Genomic DNA, 19937 nt, shown 5'->3' with positions numbered 1-19937 from the left:
TTTGCCCATACATCCAGTGGAAGAATCTAATTATGAAATGATCTGAGAGTGAATATTGGATCTACTTAACAGCCAGAATGATAGAACTACCAATCAAGAACCAATTGACCAGTCAGTTCAGCCTGTGAGACCAAACTGCCTGAGGACATTGTTGATGCGTGAAAAACAAAGCGGAGCAAATGCATTTGAGGGAATGTGTGTGTTTTTATGTATGTACGCTTTTGTGTGTATGTTTAAGTGTGAAAGAGACAGGTTTTGCATGTGTGTGTGGTGGTGGGGTACAATTACTTGAATATCTGTAGAAGTGACTGTGAACAATCAGATTGTCATACAAGTTCAGGCACCACCTAAGTACAAATATTGATTCCTAAACACACTGGGACAAGGTTCCAAATGTTAGTGATGGTGGTGGGTGGTGGTGGTAGTGGGTAGACCATTATGTTCAGTCCCTCCTATCACCACTACCACCTCCAGTCCATGATTGGTATTTTTATTTCATCAAATTGTGAAGAATAAAATGCAAAGTCCACCTTGGCTGAATCTGAACTCCAAATCATAACTTGATACAGCAAAACCTTTTGTCCAATTCTCTAACAATTCTGAAATATTGGCAAATGATCATAGATCACCTATTCACACACACACAATGGAGAAGAAAAGTGTTTCTTAATAATGACATATGAAATTGTTATATTTGAGAGTTGTAGTTAATTAAAGCCTTTGAGCACATTCACCAGTTGTTGCTTGTCTATTTTTTTCTTCTATCGACTAATCTAGTGCCCTCAACATTCTTGGCCTTGTGCCTATTCAGAAAACATTATTATTATTACTATTTCTTCTGGGCCCTGTTTCTTTCAGAGTTCAAATGCCATTGAGGTTGACTTTTCCTTTCAGCCTTTTGGGACTGAAGTACCAATCAAGTTTTGGAGTCGGTGGTCTCAACTAACCCCTACCACTAAAATTTGAAAGAATTATTATTATTATTATTATTATTATTACCATTATCATCATTATTATTCAAGGTGATGAGTTGGCAAAATCATTAGCAAGCTGGATGCCGAGGTTGACTTTGCCTTTCAACCTTTTGGGGTCGAGAAATTAAGCACCAGTATAGCAGAAAGGATTATTATTATTATTTGATTATTGATGGTGATGAGCAGGCAGAATCATTAGCACACTGGATGAAATGCTTAGCCATATTTCACTCATCGCTATGTTCCGAGTTCAAGTTCTGCCAAGGTTGACTTTGCCTTTCATCCTTTCAGGGTCAATAAATTAAGTACCAGTGAAATACTGGAGTTGATTTAATCTACTAGTCCTCTTGCCACAAATTTCAGGCTTTCTGCCTTTAGTAGAAAAGATTATTATTATATAATCGATAGAACATCAGACAAAATACTTTGCACTATATTTTCTGCTCATTATATTCTGGGTTCAAGTCCTGCTGAGATTAACTTTGCCTTTTATCCCTCAGAGATCAATAAAATTAAGTACTGGTCATATACTGAGGTAAATTTTAATAGCCTAACCCTTTCCCCACCTAGGTTAGAAACTGACCAGAAGAAATATTATAATTATTCTTTTCAATGCAGTAAGCTAGCAGAATCATTACACCACACTAGACAAAATGGTTAGTGGCATTTCACTAGAGATCAAATTTTGCCGAAGTCAATTTTACCTTTCATCCTTTTGGGGGTCAATAAAGTAAGTACCAGTCAAGTCCTGAGGTTGATGTAATTAACTTCCCACAAAAACTGCTGGCCCTGTGCCAAAATTTGAGACCAATATTATTATGTTGGCAGAATCAGTAAAGCATTGGAGAAAATGCTTTATGGTTTATCTGATTTTTTTACATACTGAGTTCAAATCCAGTTGAGGTCAAATTTGTCCTAGGCTCAATAAAATAAAGTACCAGTCAAATATTGGAGATAACAGTATCAACTAAATCCTCTCAAAATTACTAAACTTATGCCTGAATTCAAAACAATTATTCTATGTATTGAGGTCAAATTCTGCTGACATCAACTTTGTCTTTCATCCTTTCAGAGTCGATAAAATAAGTACCAGTTAAGTACTGTAGTCAATGTAATCAACTTACTCACTTCCCCAAAGTTTCTAGTCTTATGCCAAAATTTGAAACCATTATCATTATTAAGGCGGCAAGATGGCAGAATTATTAGCACTCCAGACAAAAAGCTTAGCAGCATTTCATTTGTCTTTACATTCTGAGTTCAAATTCCACTGGGGTAAACGTTGCCTTTCATGGTCAATAAAATAAGCACCAGTTATGTACTGGGGTCAATGTAATTGACTTACCCCACTCCTCTGAACTTGCTGGCCCTGTGCCAAACTTTGAAACCATTATTATTACCTCCGCCTTAATGAAAGCAGAGGTATTGTTTTCAGTCGTGTTTGCTTGTTTGTCTGTGGACAGGATATCTCAAGAATTGCTGGATGGATTTGGACGAAACTTTCAGGGATGTTTGGCCTCATGACTAGCACAACCTGATTAGATTTTGGGATTGATCAAGGACTAGACAAGAATTCTGGATTATTTTTCCGGTTTATTTTACTTAATTTTTGAGAGTGGTTGTGTTCATTTTTAGTATTCTCGTTTGTGAGAGCAGTTGAGTTTATTTCAGATATTCTCATTTTAAAAATCATCTCTGGCTAATTGTTGAGAGGATGTTAGTGTTGCCTTGGTGGAGTTTTACGCTCTCTGAGTGCTCTTGTTATTATTACTATATAAGGTGGCTAGCTGGTGAAATCGTTAGCACACCAGGCAAAATGCTTGATGGCATTTCTTCTATCTTTATGTTCTGAGGTCAAATTCTGCCAAGATCTACTTTGCCTTTCATCCTTTCAGGGTCAATAAATTAAGTACCAGTGAAACACTGGGGTCAATGTAATCAACTAGTCCTCTCCTACCAAATTTCAGGCCTTGTGCCTTTATTAGGAAAGATTATTATTATTGATAAATTAAGTACCACTATAGCCTTGGACCAACCAAAGCCTTGAGTGGATTTGGTAGACGGAAACTGAAAGAAGCCCATTGTATATATATATATATGTATGTATATATATGTGTGTGTGTGTGTATATGTTTGTGTTTGTCCCCCCCCCCCAACATCGCTTGACAACCGATGCTGGTGTTTACGTCCATGTCACCTAGTGGTTCGGCAAGAGCGACCGATAGAATAAGTACTAGGCTTACAAAGAATAAGTCCTGGGGTCAATTTGCTTGACTAAAGGCGGTGCTCCAGCATGGCTAAAGTCAAATGACTGAAACAAATAAAAGAATAAAGAAAAAGAAAGAATACCAATCAATACTGGGGTTGATGTAATTGACTATCCCCCTCCCAACAAACTCCAGGCCTTGTGCCTATATTAGAAAGGTTTATTATTATTATTATTATTCAGGCAAGGTTTATTTGATGGGGTGAATGAGCTAATGTACACCACATACATTTGATCACTATAAACAAATCATTTGTGCAGGATGTTCAGCAAAAAAGCTGAACACTCATACGTCATCTTTGATGGGAGAGGCCATTATTATTATTATTATTATTATTATTATTATTATAATATAAAATGGTTGAATGGGTTAAAATCTATTATATATCCTCATATCCCTTTTTGTCATATTTTCTAATCCTGCCACTCATTCTTCCAGTGTTGGTAACGTGAAGTAACAGTGAAGTACTAGGATTGATGTAATTTAATGTAATTAACTTTAATTAACTGTAATTTTGCATACAAAATTCTTGGCCTTGCACTTCATGGTTCAAATCAATATTATTATTATCATTGTTATTTTGTAACAAACACTGTCAATTTGTTGAAGACTGGGTTTTTTAATTCACTTGCATTATATTCCTGACATCATTTATTAATTACATTCATTAATCTGCACAAAAAAAAAAGCAATTTTTTTGGTTTGTTTTGTTTTGTTTTAAGTGCCAGAATATGAAGATGCTATTGCAAGTTAGAGGTATAATCTGTCTTAACTGAGAAAATATTGATTTCAAATTTTGGCACAAGTTCAGGGGAAGGGTGGGGCTAGTCTGTTACATCAACCCCAATGCTTAACTGGTATTTTTTGTATCGACCTTGAAAGGATGAATGACAAAGTCAATCCTAGTGGCATTTGAACTCCAAATGTAAAAACAAGTGAAATGCTGCTAAGCATTTTGCCTGGCATAGTAATGATTCTGCCAGCTTGCCGCCTTCTTAATTGTGAAAATATTGCTTGCTGGAATTAGTTTAGAATATTCAAAGAGTGATATTGATATAAATACATTGAGTAGGACTGGTTAGGTATTACATAACTCCATGAAGTTGGATTGATTCATTGGTGCAGCAGAAGGAAAGCAGAGCCAAGGTTCATACAATAAAGATCATGCAGAAAAGTGGTAACGCAACTGAGTAGTAAAAGACAGGCAGCTGAGCCAAGGAATATGTAGTATAAGCCATGTTGTGGAGAGCCATGAGTATAACATGTGGATGGAGGAGAGTCGTATGATAGAGGTGTGTTTTGTAGGTATAATCCGTTACCCATCTTAACATGATTATCACAATCACCATCATCTACAACATCACCACTACTTCCATCTACATCAGTCACTGCAACCCCCGCCCCCATCTACATCACTGCCATCACCACCACCTACCACAACAACACCCTGTTAGCCCTTGGGTAATTTCCTGATAAAACCATTTGGGTGAGGTCTCTGTCATTGGCTGAACCACTTCATACTGTTGTTTACCCTTGAGTTGTGGAAATTATCACCCTCTTCCCCTTCATTGGTTTTAGTGGTAGGAGGAGGTAGAAAGACCATTAGAGAAAGGCCATCAGCAACTGACCTTCTATGATCAAATCATTAAAAAAAATATAAACTGCATGAGGTAATGTGTGCATGCATGTACACATGAGTGTATGTATGTGGGCACACATGCAGATGAGTGGACAGGTATGTTTAATAGATAGTGATACATAAATACTAAAATACAGCATACTTATATGTTTCAACATACACTACAAGGCGATGAAAATATTACGACTTGAAGACTTGAATAAAGCAGAGGCATAATTTATTCATAAAATAGAAGTGGAAAGGAAATACAAAAAAAAAAAATATTTTAAAATGATACACACACACATTCTAAAAAGATACATATTTAAGCAGATGAACAGGCATGAATACACGTACACATCATAAATACATATGCATACACAACACATAGATACTATGTGGTTGCACACACACACATAGACACAACACATATTCAAATGCATCTGCACACATACACATCACCGCATGTATACATACAACGCAGTTTCACACACAAAAGAACATGTATACATTAACACAATAGCACATACATATACAAATGTAGCTACTCTCACATACCCATACATACACATATACATATCAACACATACATACAAATACAGCTGCACACACACACACACACACATCAAGTAGAGTTATTTGTGTTCTGATATTGATCTACCATCTGATGCCATGAAAAACAAAATGGAAATGGGAGAAGAGAAAATTGTTGGAATTAGGTTAAATATCGTATTATGGACGTTGCACTTAGATTAATAACACTGCACTAGCAGAACAGAACACTAGAGAACTGAAAAGAAATGCAGAGTACTGCAAACTTTAGAGGACTTCTTTTACAGACCAAATATTCTTGTTTATTTCATTCCATGTGGCCTATTTTCAAAGAAAACAGTAATTGTCAGTGAAGCATTTTAAAAAATGTTTGTCTCACTGTATGGGTTAATTAGGACTTGGGGATTAAGTTAAACACTAGACGAGACTGGCAGTGGTCTGTGAAGGGAGAAACCACCACTACCACCCACTCCATCTACATCACTAGAAAATAAATCTATATGAATAATAATAACAAGAAGAAGAAAAAATGCTTTCTAATTGATGTATCAATACCATCAGATGACGTTCCTCTAAAAGAAATGGAGAAACTTTCAAAATACAAAGACCTGGAAATAGAGGTAACTCGAATGTGGCGTCTAAAAGCAGAGACAATTCCTATCATAGTAGGTGCCTTAGGTATAATAAAAAAATATTCAGACAAATACATAACAAAAACACCAGGACTTACAAATATATATAACATACAGAAAATTGCACTACTGGGTACTGCACACATCCTACGCAAAACACTTTCAATACAGTAACCATAAGAGCACCACAGCAAACCACAGCACATACCCAAGGTACACAGAGCTGAGCTCGGTAGTGAAGTGAAAGCACGTTATAAAAATAAAACGACTGAATAATAATAATAATAATAATAATAATCCTTCATACTATAGGCACAAGGCCTGAAATTTTAGGGGAGGGGATCAGTTGATTACATCGGCCCCAGTGCATAACTGGTACTTTATCAACCCTGAAAGGATGAGAGGCGTCTACTGTTGGCACAAAACCTGAATTTTGGAGGAAGGGGATAATCGATTACATCAAACCCCAATACTCAACTGGTACTTGTTTTATCAACACTGAAAGGATGAAAGGCCAAGTCGACCTTGATGGCATTTGAACTCATAACAAAGACAGACAAAATGCTGCAAAGCATTTTGCCCAGAGTGCTAACGATTCTGCCAGCTCACAATAATAAAAAGGATTCCAGATTTTGGCACAAGGCCAGCAAGTTTGGGGAGGGAATCAGCCAATTACATCAACCCAAGTGTTCAACTGGTACAGTTTTGTTTTCACCCTAAAAGGATGATAGCCAAGTCAACCTCAGCAGAATTTGAACTCAGAATGTGAGGACAGATGAAACATCACTAATCATTTTGCCTGGCATGCTAACAATTCTGCCAGCTTGCTGCTTTAATAATAGCAATCCTTTCTACAAAAGCACAAGGCCTGAAATGTTGGAGGAGAAGACTGTGTTTTAAAGCAGTTTTTATATGGTAGTGGTGATGTTGTAGATGATGGATGTGATAGTCATTTTAAGCAGGGTAACGGATTATGCCTACAAAACACACCTCTTAACTATACAATAGCATAAAAACTGCTTTAAAACAATAGGTATATACATTTGTTATATATGCACTGGTGTAATACATGTAATACATTTATGGGCCGTTATCAGCAGACATGTGGCATGGCAAAATGGTAGAACATGTTTCCTTTAATGCACAATTGTACAAATATTTCACTACAAACATTTTTATAAGATAAACAAGCTTGCTTCCCAACCATGAGGTCTTGAGCTAATCAAAGCCTTGTAAATAGTGGATTTGGTAAATGGAAACTGAATGAAGCCCAATATATATATATATATGTTTGTCCCCTACCACTACTTGACAGCAGATGTTGGTTTGTTTGTGTCCATGTAAATTAGCTGTTTGGTAAAAGGAGACCAACAGAATAAGTATCGGACTTAAAAATAAGTAGTGGAGTCAATTTCTTTGACAAAAACCCTTCAAGGAAGTGCCCAAGCATGGCCTCAGTTCAAAGACTGAAACAAGAAAAGGTATAAGATAAACACTGTAATCTTCACACCCATTGCCACAAAAAATAAAAATAAAATTACGAACCATATGGTTCTGGGTTCAGTCCCACTGTGTGGCAAGTGTCTTCTACGATAGCCTTGGGCCGACCAAAGCCTTGTGAGTGGATTTGGTAGACGGAAGCTGAAAGAAGCCCATCGTGTATATATGTGTGTGTGTGTGTGTGTGTGTGTGTGTGTGTGTGTGTGTGTGTGTGTGTGTATGTTCGTGTGTCTATGTTTGTCCCCCTAACATCGCTTGACAACCGATGCTGATGTGTTTACGTCCCTGTAACAGTGGTTCGGCCGATAGAATAAGTACTAGGCTTACAAAGAATAAGTCATGGGGTCGATTTGCTCGACTAAAGGCGGTGCTCCAGCATGGCCGTAGTCAAATGACTGAAACAAGTAAAAGAGTAAAAAGAGTAAAGAATATAAATTTCAGTTGTTTAGCCCCAGGTCAGGCCTGATTTAGTTAAACCAATGATCAAAGATGTTCCAGCTGTGACCATCATATCTTTTATTCATACATAGTGCATGTAGGACTACATTATCTAATATATATCATAGTATTGGAAGCTGTAGTTGCTGATGTTTAGCCCCAGGTCAGTTCTGATCCAGCAGACAGACATATGATCAAAGATGTTCAAACTGTGCCCATCCCGTATTTTATTCAGACAGTGTATCTAGGATTACATTATCTAATGTATGGCACAGTAGTCTATATTAGAGGCTATAGTTATTGTTTAGCCTTTGGTTAGTCCTGACCTAGCTGACCTATAGATCAAAAATATTCCAGTTGTGACCATCTCATCTTTTACTTAATGTTTTTTATTAGGTGGGTGGATGTAATCTGATGGTGGTTTGGCTGCTATTACTAACAGGTCAAGTAACTTGTAGAGGGGCCTTTACTGGGCAGTCTTTATAGATTGTAAATTTTATGTCAACAAAGGTGGAGAAAAGTTTTTAAGAATGTTAATGCAAATATTTAACATGATAATGTCTGTATCATACACACACACACAAACACATGCACATGCACAGAATCTTCCAGTTAAATGACTCATATACAAGGTGCTAGGTGACCATAATGTCAAGATACATGGGAAATATCTGATATTCTGGGGGCTTTTTTCTTCTTTCTGCTGATTGAATATAAGTTTGTGATTTTCACCTATCGGACGTTAAAGAGTGATGATAATGATAATGTATCCAGACCTTATGGTCACTCTTTCTCTCTCTCTCTCTCTCTCTCTCTCTCTCTCTCTCTATATATATATATATATATATATGATGATATATGTGTATGTGTGTGTGTGAGCGTATGTGTGTGCATTTAAATTGAGTTACAATGCCAGGTTGTAATAGTTAACTTTCGCTTGCAGTATTATCTATTCTCACAGAAAAAATTCACACATACCAGCAACCACCCACCTACACGCTGCACACACACACACACACACACCCACACAAAGCCACTTTGATATCAATAGGATAAAATGTAAAGTCTTCAGAATAAATTAACACTGTCATGAATGCAATACATGGACATCTCAAAGACTCAGTCTTCAATGATTACGACAAAACTAATACAAAAAGGAGAAATTAGTTATCATGACTGAATAATTAATTGTAGCCCAATATTTATAGTTATTTATCTGTACAAGAATTTTTATAAGAAAATAATTTGATGTTGTCTCTTTCTATTTTTTTTCCCCCACGTGTACTTCAGTTGAGAAAGTTGCAAACTGTCATGACTCTTGTCCATCTGTTATCATCTGGTACACACACACTAACAAAGTAAGTTACCAGGAATTTGTCTGTGTCCGTGTGTTTTATATATATATATATATATATATATATATATATATATATAGAGAGAGAGAGAGAGAGAGAGAGAGAGAGAGAGAAAGAGAGAGAGAATTTAAAGATTGGAGAAAACGCATGTTATAATTGCATACTTTATTCCTACATATGTTTCAAAGGTTATCCATCTATTGTTTTCATAATCGGTCATAATGTCTTACGTTTAAGATGATTCCCATGCTTTCCCTGATGAGAAGGTTACAATTTTAATATCAAGGATCCCTATGGATCACACAGGCTGTAATCCTTTGAAACATATGTAGGAATAAAGTATGCAATTATAACATGCGTTTTCTCCAATCCTTAAATTCTTAAATATACTCAAATAACCAAAATTTCAAGGAGTTCTTGCCTTAAAAACAGGAACTAAACCACAGTTATTTTGTGTTCTTTGCTACATTGGTTTCTATTAACCCATTTATTCTATCAGAAGTATTTTTATTCATTAAGATAGAAGAAATACACATAATTATATATATATATATATATATATATATATATATATATATATATATATATATATATATATCTGTGTATGTATCTTTGTGTCCCCTATCACTGCTTAACAACTGGTGTTAGTGTGTTTACATCCCTGCAACTTAGCAGTTCGGCAAGGGTATTGATAAAATAAATACCAGGATTAGAAAAAATAAAAGGCACTGGGGTCAAATAATTTGACTAAAAATTCTAGGTGTCCGAGCATGGCCACAGTCAAATGACAATCAAATAAAAGATATAGATAAAAGATATATATATATATCTCAAATAAAAGATAAAAGATATATATCAAATAAAAGATATATATACATATATATATATTGGGTTGGTGCATAATTATTGTGGCTTTTTTGCAGCAAATTTTATTCAACAAAAACTAACAATATTTTTAACTGATGGTCTGACCATGTGCCAAACAAATGGGAAGCAGTAATTGAAGTAGATGGTGAATATGCTCTGGAATAATCACTTAAAGATGTTCTTGTTACACGTTATTGTTTTTGTTGTATAAAATTTGTTGAAAAAAAGCCACAATAATTATGCACCAACCCAATATATATACACATACATATATATATCTGTATGTGTAAGTACGTATATGTGTATGGTGTATGAGTGTATACATTTATATATTATGTATGTACGTAACTGATTAACATATTCTCTTATCTGAACAAAATGGAATTCATTTCATATTTAGATTCAGTCTTTAAAATGATGTTTCTAATGCAAAGCTTAACATTTGTGGCTTAAAATTTCACCTTACATGCCTATGGTTTCAAGTTTAGTCCTACAGTAAGAAACTTTAGGCAAATGTCTTAATATTTTCGCTCAGAGAAGGCAGTGAGCTGGCAGAATCATTAGCATGTCAAGCAAAATGCTTAACAGCATTTCATCCACCTTTACATTCAGAGTTCAAATTCCACCAAGGTTGACTTTATCTTTCAGAGTTGATAAAACAAGTGTCAGTTGAGCACTGGGGTGGGTGGTGGTATATGTAATCAACTTATTCCCTTAAAATGCTAGGCTTGTGCTAAATTTTGAAATCAATACTTTTGGTTAGAAAAGGCAGCAAGCTGACAGAATCATTAACATGCCTGGCAAAATACTTAGCATTATGTCATTATGTTCTGAGTTCAAATTCTGCCGAGGTCAACTTTACCTTTCATCCTTTCGGGGTTGATAAAATAATCACCAGTTAAGCACTGGGGTCAATGTAATCAACTTCCCCACTTACCCAAAGTCTCTGGTCTTGTGCTAAAATTTGAAATAAATATTTTTGGTTAGAGTGCTCGATACCTTGTGTGGCTAAAACAAATATTACAGGAGTAGGAATTGATCTCAGTATTATAGTGGTCACAGCTGTACACCTCAATAAGACTAATGTGTTGTTAAGTTAGTAACTAGGTCTGTAGAGTGAAGCCACAAAACCAGTGAGAAGAATTTGAAACTGTCGATCAACCGTGACTTGTCAATCAACCTTAGCTAGTGGTACCTGTAAATTTTTAATGACTAGTTACATTTCCAGTAGATGAATGGGTGTGATTATGTGTTCTGTGTTCCTTTGATGAATCATATACTCAGGTAAACTGGCTGTAAAAGTTTTTATTTATTTATTTATTTACTTATTTATTTTATCAATTAGTCAGAAGAAGAAAATAAATGTCCTTGACCTTTGTAAAGACTTCTCAGGCTGTTAAGCTACACCAACATTGTTTACGTTCTGTCAGAATATTCTGTCTGAACTCAAAGTAATGTGAAGGAATATTGAATATTGATTAATTATAATTGGCTGTTATTGTTCTCTGTAATAGTAATAATAGTAATAACATGCCTTACAAGAGATATATCAAAAAATAACAGCAGTATAGCTGGCTTAGTTCTCTTTTTGGTTGCCTTGGTAACAATGTGATAGCCTTTATCACTTCAGTTGCTATGGTAACCATGTGATAAATAAATAAGTGGATGGTAGAAAGAATGATAGAATGACGTATGCAAAAAAACAAAAAGATCTTTTTTTTCCTTTTTGTTTGAGACCGCAGGAAAAAAATAAATCAAAGAATCTTTTTGTACATGTTATTCAGTACACCAATCCTTATTTGGATTAATTTATGCCATTAGTCAACTTGAATTACTTCTCTCAGTATATTTTATTTATATATATATTTTTGAACAATATGACAGTATATTTGTCTTTAGTTGACCAGGTTTTAGAGAAAAATAAAAAACTTAAAACTTAGACTTCATTTATGTTCAAGCAGTACCAGTTTTAAAATGATTTCATTGAAATTAACAATCATCAAATCAATAATGCAATGAAGATGACAAGTGGTATTTTGTTCCTGCTCTTTATATTCTGAGTTCAACTTTGCATTCATACTCACATACACATGTATGCAAATATATATATATATATATATATATATATATATATATACACAGTAAATATATAGATAATTAACAATAATATTAATATTAGCAGCCAACAAGCAATAATGCTGTTAAATGGCTAAACAATAAAATTTTGTAATTAATTTATACACTAAGTACCAGTTTGCTAGAAATAAGAGTTAAAATATTCAAACAAGCCATTATCTTACTGGTCTGTTATTTTTTTTAGTAAGATAGTGACTTGTTTCAGGATTTTAACTTATTTCTAACTTTGTGTACTTTCTATTATAATTAAAAATTAATTATCAAATTTTATTGTGCGTGTGTGTGTGTATGTATATATATATATATATATATATATATATATATATATATATATATATATACACACAGGTGTGTATATGTCTGTGTGTTTGTGTTTGTCCCCCACAACATCAGTTGACAACCGATAGTGGTGTGTTTATGTGCCTGTAATATAGCAGTTCGGCAAAAGAGATTGATAGAATAAGTACTAGGTTTACAAACAATAAGTCCTGTGGTTGATTTGCTCGACTAAAGGCAATGCTTCAGCATGGCCACAGTCAAATGGCTAAAACAAGAATATATATATATATATATATATATATATATATATCAGTTGTGGTGTGCAAGAGAGACGATTGCGCTGGTATGGACATGTGGTGAGAATGGATGAGGATAGCTGCGTGAAAAAGTGCCACACCCTAACAGTTGAGGGAACCCGTGGAAGAGGTAGGCCCAGGAAGACCTGGGCTGAGGTGGTGAGGCAAGACCTTCGTACATTGGGCCTCACCGAGGCGATGACTACTGACCGAGACCTTTGGAAATGTGCTGTGCGTGAGAAGACCCGGCAAGCCAAGTAAGATCGTTGCCAGTGCCCCTGGACTGGTTCTTGTGCGGGTGGCACATAAAAGATACCATTTTGAGCGTGGCCGTTGCCAGTACCGCCTGACTGGCTCCCGTAGGATTTTCGAGCGAGATCGTTGCCAGTGCCCCTGGACTGGCTTGTGCGGGTGGCACATAAAAGACACCATTTCGAGCGTGGCCGTTTTCATGCGAGTGACACGTAAAAGCACCCACTACACTCTCTGAGTGGTTGGCGTTAGGAAGGGCATCCAGCTGTAGAAACTCTGCCAAATTAGACTGGAGCCTGGTGTTGCCATCCGGTTTCACCAGTCCTCAGTCAAATCGTCCAACCCATGCTAGCATGGAAAGCGGACGTTAAACGATGATGATGATGATGATGATGATATATATAAAAAGTATTATAATATGTGAGCGAGCGTGCATGCATGCATGTGTGTGTGTGTGTGTGTGTGTGTGTGTGTGTGTGTGTGTGTGTGTGTGTGTACATATATCATCATCATCATCATCATTTATTATCCATGTTCCATGCTTGTATCAGATGGATGGTTTAACAGGATCTGAAACATCCAAGGATTGCATTGTGATCCAGTGCCCACTTTGGCATGATTTCTACAGCTGGACATCCATCATACCGCCAACCACTTCGGAGTATGTACTGGGTGCTTTCTTTATGCAACCAGCACTAATGAGGTCATTATGTAGCTTACAAGAAAACAGAATCTGTTGGGGATGGTGTTAGCTTTATGCTAGGTAATGAAGGATTAGAATACTGTTTCACTTATTGGACTGTGGTCATGCTGGGGCATCAACTTGAAGAACTCAGTTGAATAAAACTCTAGTACCATTTTTTTAAGCCTGACACTTATTCTATTGATCTTTTTTTTCCAAACTTTAAATAACAGGGACATAAAACAACACTAATACAGTTCTATATTTAAGAGATAAGGAATTATGTACATCATTTACAATTGACGGATATTTGTACTCATCTTGTTTGTTGTTAACATGTTTCAGCTGATATACCCTCCAGCCTTCATCAGGTGTCTTGGGGAAATTTCGAACTTAGGTTTTCATTCCTAAGGTATTTTTTAATGTTGATGTTATTTTTATTATTATTCAGGTCACTGCCTGGAATCGAACTCAGAATCTTGGGGTTAGTAGCCCATGCTCTTAACCACTATGCCATATGCCCGTGGGTTATTTTATAGTTAATGTGAAATTTGATTACAACAGATGTATTACAGCTAGAATGAAATTGTGTATGTGTGTGTGTGTTTATAAGGATGTTAAATTTATGTAAATTCCTTGTGGTAAGGGACTAAATTGAGATTGGTAAGAAGAATACAAGTACTGGGGTGGGCATAATTGATTAAAACATTTCAATGCACTGAATGAAAGCATTTAAAGAACAAAAAAAATTTTATATTTTGAAGGAAATGCTTTTAAAATAAATGATATTGAATAAATAACTGACTGTATTGATAAGATGTTGGACTTTTAACCTATGTTTCAAAGGTTAAAGCTCTTGTCACCTTCCAACATAACTGTATAGCATAGACAAACACACAATTATCTCTGTAAAATCGCTCCCTTTATAGAAAAATAGGAAACGCTCAACAATAATTATTGTTATGAGAAGAAAGAAACAGCACTGTAGAAGAAACATCAATCAAATTTCTTTGAGAACAGCATTTTGCAAGCTATGTTTTAATGCAAAAAAATGTTTTAAAAATAATGGAGAGAAGAGAGAGAAAGAGGGAGAAAAGGAGAGATGTTAAAATGGAGATACTAAAAACTGTTGATCAGAGCTGTGACTCAACAATCCTTGATTCCATTCCTGTTTCTTGGAGATGAGATTCTCTCAGAAACATATAATTTGGGAAACGAAATAGGGAACAGGAAATTCTTCTGCTTTCATAATATTTGCTGAGTGATGCCTGTGTTTACCAATATTTGTTTTAAACTATAAACATGGAATTACTTGAAAATATCTAGGTGCAAAATATTATAGAAATAGTTTTTTTTTCCTTTAATTTTAAAGAAACAGAAAAAGGAATGTGAAATGGTAAAATTACAGTTTTCTAAGACTGCTCTTTAAATTACTTTATATAGAGTAGTAGTAGTTGTTAAACACAAGCTCAATCCTGATTCTGTAGACTTATGATAGAGGGCATTTATGATAGCGGGCATAGGTAGTGAGATAAAAGAAAGAAAAATAGGAGTGAAAAAGAGAAATGAAAAAGGGAAAGTGATCAACAGGTAGATAAGAGGTGGGAGTGTTAGAGGTGAATAGGATAGCAGCAATTATAGGCTTGGCATGATACAAATTATATGTGTATATATTCTATCAGTCTTTTTTTTTTTAACTGCTAAGTTACAGAGACATAAACACACCAACATTGGTTGTCAAGTGATGGTGGGGAACAATCACAGATAAATATATACATATAATATATATATACATACAAACAATGGGCTTCTTTCCATTAACCAAATCCATTCACAAGGCTTTGGACAGCCTGAGGCTATTTTAGAAGACACTTGCCCAAGGTGCCATGCATTGGGACTGAACCTGGAACCATGTGGTTGGGAAGCAAGCTTCTTACCACACAGCCACTCCTATGCCTAGAAAATATGGTATGTTCCACGAATTTGTGTGTCATCTTTGCACAGGGACCATACTAATCTTCTCTGTATCATTCCAATTTTAGGATATGTACTGCTAAAGTAGTATATAAATACACACTCTCGCACACATACATAAAAATACATAGCTTCACTTGCTACCATTATTTCAAAATGTTTTGATAGTCAAAGTCTTCAATGGCACTGCATATCATCAATCAGAACAGTCCACCATTTCCTTCAATGAAATGCAGCATCTTCAGGTCAACCTTCACTACTTCATCCCTATTTTCCCTTGGTTTCCCCTATTCCACAGGTTCTAATATCTTAGAAGGCTCACAATTTCCTTCTCTTGTACAGCAGTCACCTTCCATACACATCACATGCCCCTTCTCTTGTACACAACACCTTATACCTCTTATATTCAGTTTTTCTTTCAGCCCATTTGTACCTTGGTGTTCACATACATTAACATTCATATCCAGCAGAACATGCTTGCTTCATGTCTTTCTAGTCTTCAACATTCAAGGCCCATGTCTCACAATCATGCAGTATCACAGTTCTATTACAAGCCATCATACAATCTGCCTTTTACTCTAATGAAGGTCTTTCTTGCCAGCAGAGATATACCTCCCTGAACTTTTTCCAACTAGTTTCTACTTTGGCTATTATACCTTTGGAATAACTAATTCCACTACAATTATGTCACCTTGGTAATTAAATCCAATCAACTACTTCTAGAGAGCCAGCTGAGCTTTTAAGAGAATCTATTTCTAGTGCACTTTTAATGGTTATTGCTCCAATCCATCAGCCAAATACTAAGCCTGCTTTTTCTGTTAGCCTTGTTGTGATTCCACTATATCTCTTGTGCATCTCTCTCTCTGTCTCTCTCCCACAGACACACACAAGCATGTGTATGTATGCATGTATTAGAGAGAAATTTTATTAAAACTGGGTGTTTATTTTGCAACTCAAGTTTCAATAAACTATATACTTCACATATATTCAGCACTTCTTTTCTATTCGTTCAACACAATTCCAGATTTGTGTGCATGTGTGTGTGTGTGCATATCCATCTATCTGTGTGTGTGTGCATATCCATCTATCTGTGTGTGTGTGTGTGTGTGTGCGTGCATATAAACCTTGCGAGTAAGACTAATAGCAGTAGGGTGGAGGAGCGGAATACATCCAGCCAGCACTAGGCTCATCTTCTGTTTCATCATTCAAAGGCAAACAGTTAATTAGTACCCTCCACCACTGCCAATCCTGCTAATTATTTACAATAATAAAAGATTATTGTACAAAAGCGAGACTATCGTATAAGACTTGGTAATTTAAAGCTTAACAGTGGTGGCAGTGGTGGTAGAGAGGATGAGAGCAGTAATTTTAAACTAGTTTGCTGACTAGTGAAAAGGATTACACACACACACACACACACACACACACACACACACACACACACACACAAAATCTGAGGTCATTTCATTAACCTTTCATATAGCAATATACATCCAAATCTCCCTTTGGCTGGTATCTAGATTAGGAAATACTGCTTGCTATGTATAGCAAACTTTAATGGTATTTCTTATTTGATGTAAAATTACTGGGCTATTTCCAGTAATTACACTGGCCAAGAACAACAACAAAAGAGAAAGATATTTCTACTGCTTTGAAAGTTAGACATGTTCTTGATTACACTTCAGGCACTAACGCAGAATATAAAATCAGTTTTTCGCTATCAGCACTACTTTTGACGATATAGTATAGTTCTTCATCTACCGACTGATGCATTCGTTTACACACTGAAATAAGGATGTCAAGTTCCACCCTACATTTTCATATTCCTGAATATATTTAGTGGTGCTGCTTTGAAATATACCATCAGTTTTATCCTATTAGCTCAAATTAATATTAACTAGAAAAGCACTCGGAGAGCGCAGACCTTCGCCAAGCTCATTTTAAGATAGATACACAAGTAAAATTACTAATAGAGAAATGAAAATAAACTTTGGAAACAGCAACGCCACCATAGTTTACGTGGAAACGATGAACTTGTTTTCAAGGGAGATAATCAAAGAACGTAACATTGTAATACTTCATGTAAATATAACAAATGAATAATCCTTCTAGAATCCATCAAAATTCCCAGACCACTACCAAAATTTCATCATCTGTTCCTTGTGTCATTACCAACTTTTCATGCAAGTTTCATCAAATACCGTTCACAACATTTTGTGTTATTTTGCACACAGACAGACAAACCAACGCTGATAAAAATATAACCTCCTTCCTTGGTAGAGGTAATAAATTTATTAGTTAGTGATTTGGTGATATCTACTTAATTAATGGTATCTGCTGATTTGATGCAAAACTAATGATATTAATACTATGATTAAATATTACATGCTGTTAAAATAATCTCATATTTGTAAAGCTGTGGGCAGATGTACCACAAGAGGAACACTGTATTTCCAAGTCTTGAAAAGAAAAGGCTAAACTGATAGTATATTTAGAATCAGTACCCTGAATATACCCCAACAAAAATTAGATATATAAGGCACTAAAACGAATATTACAATCATTTACTTTCTAATGATGATTATTAAAAACATGGGAGTATGTCATAAAACAACAAAAAATTACATCCTTTTATTCTTTTATTCGTTTCAGTCAATCAACTGTGGCCATGCTGGGGCAATGCCATGAAAATTTTTTTAGTCAAATGAATCAACCACAGTAGTTTTATTTTTTATTTATTTATTTATTTTTTTGAAGTATGATACTAGTTCCATCAGTCCCTTTTGCTGAAGCTACAAGGATGTAAACACACCAACACCAGTCGTCAAGCAGTGGTGGGGGGACAAACACTGACACAAAAATACACACACACACAAAATGGGCAACTTCCAGCTTCCATTTTCTAAATCCACTCACAAGGCTTTGATCAACCTGAGGTTATAGTCCAAGAGGCCACACAGTGGGACTGAACCCAGAGTCATGTAGTTAGGAAGCAAGTTTCTTACCACACATCCACACCTGTGCCTACATTGTATACAAAAAAAATACTATTAAAAAAACAACAAAGGACAATGTGATTTTGGGTTCAAGACTTCCAAATAAGTCAAAAGCAAGTAGTTAGTAAAAATTATGTTGCCCCAATTTGAATTAATCTATAAATAGTTATGATCAAATTTCAGTACAACGGTAACCATTTCAACAAGCATTACATACCTAAGAGAATATTATCTAATTTATTTTTTCCCACCATTTTTTTTTTTTTAGAGTATGATTTAGAGTATTGTTGAAAATTATGCTTTGAGGGTGATTTTGTTGCTATTTCTACCTGGTCAAGTGACCTAGTAGTTATCTTCTTAATGTTAGTTCGTTATTGGAAACAAGTAGTTTTGTATGAGAATAATTACCATATAATAATTATATGCCACTCAGCTAGTCTATAAATCAATGTTAAGTAGAAAGAGAAGCTAATAAATTCATGAAAGATCTTGCTTAAGACATTAGCTATTTCATCTCATCACAAACTCCACTGCTGGCATATACACACATACATAAATTACACAAACAGGCAGTTAGGTAGTTCACCACTTTCAGTGTCTTTGAATTGTGCAGATTATAACAGTTAATTGGAAATATCTTCTTTATTGTACTGAATGAGTACAGCCATCCTGGTAGTGAAAGGTTGGGAGCTTTGACATAACCCCATCACTACCACCTTCACTCCTCACCAAACATAGTTGTCTGCATGCTGTAGCTGCATACTTCTCCTCTGGGATTCACAAACACCACTAACCCTTCTCACTCACACTGTCATCTACTGCCAAAGCTGTGCATTCCACCTGGGTCCTCTACTGAGCTTCAAACACAATCCCCACTCTTAACCACATGTTGATCTCATACTACAGCTGTACATTGCATCAGAGTCCTCCCTTGAGCTTCAAACACAACCTCACCCCCACTCCTCACCCCACATCTTCATCTCGTGCCACATTCCACTGTACATTCCACCAGGATCCTCCCTGTCCAGTTCTTGATCTCATCACTCCATCTTTATCATTATTTCTCAAGTACCCATTTTCCATCCCACCAGCTTCCAAGTATACTGACAAAAAGATTCTAGG

The 19937-nt window shown here is 35.6% G+C and overlaps 1 protein-coding gene and 1 non-coding gene across 2 annotated transcripts in view; both read right to left on the bottom strand.

Moving 5' to 3' along the window:
• The window catches only part of LOC106870681 (uncharacterized), a 363307-nt gene that overhangs the window by 256006 nt on the left and 87364 nt on the right, over positions 1-19937 (bottom strand). The gene's annotated exons all lie outside the window — the stretch shown is intronic.
• LOC128249651 (U6 spliceosomal RNA) lies at positions 15805-15910 on the bottom strand. Its single transcript, XR_008265767.2, has one exon. It is a non-coding gene; the product is annotated as a U6 spliceosomal RNA (small nuclear RNA).

Source organism: Octopus bimaculoides, chromosome Z (assembly GCF_046866305.1).
Source record: "Octopus bimaculoides isolate indiv1 chromosome Z, ASM4686630v1, whole genome shotgun sequence".
NCBI classification, from domain to species: Eukaryota; Metazoa; Mollusca; class Cephalopoda; order Octopoda; family Octopodidae; genus Octopus; species Octopus bimaculoides.
This window is presented reverse-complemented; position numbering and strand designations above follow the sequence as displayed.